The 6,600-nt window shown below is 39.8% G+C and overlaps 4 non-coding genes across 4 annotated transcripts; all 4 read left to right on the top strand.

Annotated features, from left to right (window-relative positions):
* Positions 1-4,701: 4,701 nt before the first annotated feature.
* On the top strand, positions 4,702-4,865 carry LOC135008048 (U1 spliceosomal RNA). The gene has a single exon (XR_010207865.1). It is a non-coding gene; the product is annotated as a U1 spliceosomal RNA (small nuclear RNA).
* A 59-nt stretch (positions 4,866-4,924) lies between these two features.
* Positions 4,925-5,041, top strand: LOC135008418 (U5 spliceosomal RNA). The gene has a single exon (XR_010208175.1). It is a non-coding gene; the product is annotated as a U5 spliceosomal RNA (small nuclear RNA).
* Positions 5,042-5,315: 274 nt separating this feature from the next.
* On the top strand, positions 5,316-5,431 carry LOC135008394 (U5 spliceosomal RNA). Its single transcript, XR_010208152.1, has one exon. It is a non-coding gene; the product is annotated as a U5 spliceosomal RNA (small nuclear RNA).
* Positions 5,432-5,706: 275 nt separating this feature from the next.
* Positions 5,707-5,822, top strand: LOC135008409 (U5 spliceosomal RNA). The gene has a single exon (XR_010208167.1). It is a non-coding gene; the product is annotated as a U5 spliceosomal RNA (small nuclear RNA).
* The last annotated feature ends 778 nt before the right edge of the window (positions 5,823-6,600 follow it).

Genomic DNA, 6,600 nt, shown 5'->3' on the forward strand with positions numbered 1-6,600 from the left:
ATCTCTCTTTTGCAAAGAGATAGGCATTGGAAAATTCAGGGCTATAACGTGTAGATGAAGCACTAATAGGAGGCTTTAAAATTTTCATTCTAGTGTCCTTCGTTTGGGAGAAACATGCAAAGGTACAATACAGCTTTTCCTTGCCGATATCTCTCTTTTGCAAAGAGATAGGCATTGGAAAATTCAGGGCTATAACGTGTAGATGAAGCACTAACAGGAGGCTTTAAAATTTTCATTCTAGTGTCTTTCGTTTGGGAGAAAAATGCAAAGGTACAATACAGCTTTTCCTTGCCGATATCTCTCTTTTGCAAAGAGCTAGGCATTGGAAAATTCAGGGCTATAACGTGTAGATGAAGCACTAATAGGAGGCTTTAAAATTTTCATTCTAGTGTCTTTCGTTTGGGAGAAAAATGCAAAAGTACAATGCTGCTTTTCCTTGCCGATATCTCTCTTTTGCAAAGAGATAGGCATTGGAAAATGCAGGGCTATAACATGTAGATGAAGCACTAACAGGAGGCTTTAAAATTTTCATTCTAGTGTCTTTCGTTTGGGAGAAAAATGCAAAGGTACAATACAGCTTTTCCTTGCCAATATCTCTCTTTTGCAAAGAGCTAGGCATTGGAAAATGCAGGGCTATAACGTGTAGATGAAGCACTAACAGGAGGCTTTACAATTTTCATTCTAGTGTCTTTCGTTTGGGAGAAAAATGCAAAGGTACAATGCTGCTTTTCCTTGCCGATATCTCTCTTTTGCAAAGAGATAGGCATTGGAAAATGCAGGGCTATAACGTGTAGATGAAGCACTAACAGGAGGCTTTTAAATTTTCATTCTAGTGTCCTTCGTTTGGGAGAAAAATGCAAAGGTACAATACAGTTTTTCCTTGCCGATATCTCTCTTTTGAAAAGAGATAGGCATTGGAAAATTCAGGGCTATAACGTGTAGATGAAGCACTAACAGGAGGCTTTAAAATTTTCATTCTAGTGTCTTTCGTTTGGGAGAAAAATGCAAAGGTACAATACAGCTTTTCCTTGCCAATATCTCTCTTTTGCAAAGAGCTAGGCATTGGAAAATTCAGGGCTATAACGTGTAGATGAAGCACTAACAGGAGGCTTTAAAATTTTCATTCTAGTGTCTTTCGTTTGGGAGAAAAATGCAAAAGTACAATGCAGCTTTTCCTTGCCGATATCTCTCTTTTGCAAAGAGATAGGCATTGGAAAATGCAGGGCTATAACGTGTAGATGAAGCACTAACAGTAGGCTTTAAAAATTTCATTCTAGTGTCTTTCGTTTGGGAGAAAAATGCAAAAGTACAATGCAGCTTTTCCTTGCCGATATCTCTCTTTTGCAAAGAGATAGGCATTGGAAAATTCAGGGCTATAACGTGTAGATGAAGCACTAATAGGAGGCTTTAAAATTTTCATTCTAATGTCCTTCGTTTGGGAGAAAAATGCAAAGGTACAATACAGCTTTTCCTTGCCGATATCTCTCTTTTGCAAAGAGATAGGCATTGGAAAATTCAGGGCTATAACATGTAGATGAAGCACTAACAGGAGGCTTTAAAATTTTCATTCTAGTGTCTTTCGTTTGGGAGAAAAATGCAAAGGTACAATACAGCTTTTCCTTGCCGATATCTCTCTTTTGCAAAGAGATAGGCATTGGAAAATTCAGGGCTATAACGTGTAGATGAAGCACTAACAGGAGGCTTTAAAATTTTCATTCTAGTGTCCTTCGTTTGGGAGAAAAATGCAAAGGTACAATACAGCTTTTCCTTGCCGATATCTCTCTTTTGCAAAGAGATAGGCATTGGACAAATTCAGGGCTATAACGTCTAGATGAAGCACTAACAGGAGGCTTTAAAATTTTCATTCTAGTGTCTTTCGTTTGGGAGAAAAATGCAAAGGTACAATACAGCTTTTCCTTGCCGATATCTCTCTTTTGCAAAGAGCTAGGCATTGGAAAATTCAGGGCTATAACGTGTAGATGAAGCACTAACAGGAGGCTTTAAAATTTTCATTCTAGTGTCTTTCGTTTGGGAGAAAAATGCAAAGGTACAATACAGCTTTTCCTTGCCAATATCTCGATTTTGCAAAGAGCTAGGCATTGGAAAATTCAGGGCTATAACGTGTAGATGAAGCACTAACAGGAGGCTTTAAAATTTTCATTCTAGTGTCTTTCGTTTGGGAGAAAAATGCAAAGGTACAATACAGTTTTTCCTTGCCGATATCTCTCTTTTGCAAAGAGATAGGCATTGGAAAATTCAGGGCTATAACGTGTAGATGAAGCACTAACAGGAGGCTTTAAAATTTTCATTCTAGTGTCCTTCGTTTGGGAGAAAAATGCAAAGGTACAATACAGCTTTTCCTTGCCAATATCTCTCTTTTGCAAAGAGCTAGGCATTGGAAAATTCAGGGCTATACCGTGTAGATGAAGCACTAACAGGAGGCTTTTACATTTTCATTCTAGTGTCCTTCGTTTGGGAGAAAAATGCAAAGGTACAATACAGCTTTTCCTTGCCGATATCTCTCTTTTGCAAAGAGCTAGGCATTGGAAAATTCAGGGCTATAACGTGTAGATGAAGCACTAACAGGAGGCTTTAAAATTTTCATTCTAGTGTCTTTCGTTTGGGAGAAAAATGCAAAGGTACAATACAGTTTTTCCTTGCCGATATCTCTCTTTTGCAAAGAGATAGGCATTGGAAAATTCAGGGCTATAACGTGTAGATGAAGCACTAACAGGAGGCTTTAAAATTTTCATTCTAGTGTCCTTCGTTTGGGAGAAAAATGCAAAGGTACAATACAGCTTTTCCTTGCCAATATCTCTCTTTTGCAAAGAGCTAGGCATTGGAAAATTCAGGGCTATACCGTGTAGATGAAGCACTAACAGGAGGCTTTTACATTTTCATTCTAGTGTCCTTCGTTTGGGAGAAAAATGCAAAGGTACAATACAGCTTTTCCTTGCCGATATCTCTCTTTTGCAAAGAGATAGGCATTGGAAAATTCAGGGCTATAACGTGTAGATGAAGCACTAACAGGAGGCTTTAAAATTTTCATTCTAGTGTCTTTCGTTTGGGAGAAAAATGCAAAGGTACAATACAGCTTTTCCTTGCCGATATCTCTCTTTTGCAAAGAGATAGGCATTTGAAAATTCAGGGCTATAACGTATAGATGAAGCACTATCAGGAGGCTTTAAAATTTTCATTCTAGTGTCCTTCGTTTGGGAGAAAAATGCAAAGGTACAATACAGCTTTTCCTTGCCGATATCTCTCTTTTGCAAAGAGATAGGCATTGGAAAATTCAGGGCTATAACGTGTAGATGAAGTACTAATAGGAGGCTTTAAAATTTTCATTCTAGTGTCCTTCGTTTGGGAGAAAAATGCAAAGGTACAATACAGCTTTTCCTTGCCGATATCTCTCTTTTGCAAAGAGATAGGCATTGGAAAATTCAGGGCTATAACGTGTAGATGAAGCACTAACAGGAGGCTTTAAAATTTTCATTCTAGTGTCTTTCGTTTGGGAGAAAAATGCAAAGGTACAATACAGCTTTTCCTTGCCGATATCTCTCTTTTGCAAAGAGCTAGGCATTGGAAAATTCAGGGCTATAACGTGTAGATGAAGCACTAATAGGAGGCTTTAAAATTTTCATTCTAATGTCCTTCGTTTGGGAGAAAAATGCAAAGGTACAATACAGCTTTTCCTTGTCGATATCTCTCTTTTGCAAAGAGATAGGCATTGGAAAATTCAGGGCTATAACGTGTATATGAAGCACTAACAGGAGGCTTTAAAATTTTCATTCTAGTGTCTTTCGTTTGGGAGAAAAATGCAAAGGTACAATACAGCTTTTCCTTGCCGATATCTCTCTTTTGCAAAGAGCTAGGCATTGGAAAATTCAGGGCTATAACGTGTAGATGAAGCTCTAACAGTAGACTTTAAAATTTTCATTCTAGTGTCTTTCGTTTGGGAGAAAAATGCAAAGGTACAATACAGCTTTTCCTTGCCAATATCTCTCTTTTGCAAAGAGCTAGGCATTGGAAAATTCAGGGCTATAACGTGTAGATGAAGCACTAACAGGAGGCTTTAAAATTTTCATTCTAGTGTCTTTCGTTTGGGAGAAAAATGCAAAGGTACAATACAGCTTTTCCTTGCCGATATCTCTCTTTTGCAAAGAGATAGGCATTGGAAAATTCAGGGCTATAACGTGTAGATGAAGCACTAACAGGAGGCTTTAAAATTTTCATTCTAGTGTCTTTCGTTTGGGAGAAAAATCAGCTTGAATGCTTCAGGGGCTGGGGCATAGCCAACATGAGCCCCACACCGAAGGAGGGTGGAGGTGTTTAATGCAAACTAGGGGTCAGACAAGCGCCGCAAAAGGCCACCATGCCCTGCACGCCCCTTTTCTGTTTTCATATGCAGACGAGGGTTGAAGCCAACTTTGACCCACTGCTTGGATGACATCACCATATGCAAATCCATCTGCGGCAGGCCTTCCCCCAGGAATGCTTGCACTAGTTGTTGCATTTGGTTTGTTGTTTGGGGGTGCTTCAGTATTAGGCAGCCTTCTGCCCTCCCATGTTCATCTGAAAATATGTGTTCTCCCTGCAGTTGTTGTCCCCAGATGAGAGTTCCCTTGTGCTGCCTCAGTTGAATCTCCTTAACTTGACAGAGATGTGCCTGAGCAGCGGCCCTCCCCAGCTCTATCCCAAATCATACTTATTTTGCATAGGAGATACCATGGTCATGAAGATTATTCTCCCAGGGTGAGGTTCATTCATTGCATTCTGGGTATGCTGACCCCTGTGATTTCCCCAAATGTGGGAAACTCGACTGCTTTATTTGTGGTAGTGGGGGACTGTGTTTGTGTTTTCCTCTGGTCAGCTCTGGTAAAAGTCAGATTTCTTTGTTTCAGAGCCTTGTTCTTCTTTTGAGAGTTCCCTTGTGCTAGTTCTTCAGAACGAACAAATCTTTTGCCTTTTACTAAAGATTTCCGTGGAGAGGAGCAAAACTGAGTTTTATCTCAATTTTTGCATGCCCCGTCTTATTGGGGTTTCTTTTATCAGTTTAAAGATAGAACGAGTGTGCTTTAATGTAAGCTCATTTGCGTAGAAATGACAGTAAATGTTTGTTTCTTTTCAAACAGAACTTTCTTGACTATACTAATTGCTTGAAAGATCTGGGAGCACATGGAAAAGAGTACAAACCATGTTTATAGCAAGGGGAAGCCTGGTGAGAAATCTGCTTTCTTTCTTTCAAATTGGGTGCTCACTTTGAGCTGAATGAGGACTGCTGGCATGGCACTCAGGCGACAGGTAGAATCTTGGTCATGCTGTGGTTTCTCTTCAGAACGAACAAATCTTTCGCCTTTTACTAAAGATTTCCGTGGAGAGGAGCAAAACTGAGTTTTATCTCAATTTTTGCATGCCCCATCTTATTGGGGTTTTATTTTATTGGTTTAAAGATAGAACGAGTGTGCTTTAATGTAAGCTCATTTGCATAGAAATGACAGTAAATGTTTGTTTCTTTTCAAACAGAACTTTCTTGACCACACTAATTGTTTGAAAGATCTGGGAGCACATGGAAAAGAGTACAAACCATGTTTATAGCAAGGGGAAGCCTGGTGAGAAATCTGCTTTCTTTCATTCAAATTGGGTGCTCACTTTGAGCTGAATGAGAACTGCTGGCATGGCACTCAGGCGACAGGTGGAATCTTGGTCATGCTCTGGTTTCTCTTCAGAACTAACAAATATTTCGCCTTTTATTAAAGATTTCCGTGGAGAGGAGCAAAACTGAGTTTTATCTCAATTTTTGCATGCCCCATATTATTGGGGTTTCTTTTATCAGTTTAAAGACAGAACGAGTGTGCTTTCTTGTTAGCTTTAATGTAAGTTTATTTGCATAACAATGACAGTAAATGTTTGTTTCTTTTCAAACAGAACTTTCTTGACCATGCTACTTGCTTGAAAGATCTGGGAGCACATGGAAAACAGTACAAACCATGCAGTATCACAAGAGCCTTTATTTGATCTTTCATGAAGATAGAGCAGAATTGAGGACACGTCAACAATTTCTGCCGAAGGTGGTTCATCTTTCCACATGGTGCCTTTGGCCACTGACACCTTCGTTGAGTCAAAGTCTCTGGCTGTGGTCAGAACTTTGAAAATTTATGTCACCAGAACGGTTCAGATTAGGAAAACAGAGGCTCTGTTTGTCCTGTATGCTCCCAACATGATTGGGTGTCCTGCTTCCATGCAGACCATTATGCGCTGGATCTGTGGTAAAATTCAGCATGCTCATTCCACGACAGGATTGCCGTTACTGAATTAGGTGAAGACCCATTCTACTAGAAAGGTGGGTTCATCCTGGGCAGCTGGTCGGGGAGTCTCGGCATTGCAACTTTGCCGAGCAGCTATTTAGTAAACACTTTTGCTAAGTTTTACAAGTTTGATACCTTGGCTGATGATAACCTCAAGTTGGGTCATTCGGTGCTGCAGAGTCGTACGCACTCTCCCACCCGTTCAAGAGCTTTGGTATAACCCCATGGTTCTTAATGTGACCCCAGCATCCTCTAGGTCGTATGAGAAAATAGGATTTTAATACCTACCGGTAAA

Source organism: Pseudophryne corroboree, unplaced genomic scaffold (assembly GCF_028390025.1).
Source record: "Pseudophryne corroboree isolate aPseCor3 unplaced genomic scaffold, aPseCor3.hap2 scaffold_222, whole genome shotgun sequence".
NCBI classification, from domain to species: Eukaryota; Metazoa; Chordata; class Amphibia; order Anura; family Myobatrachidae; genus Pseudophryne; species Pseudophryne corroboree.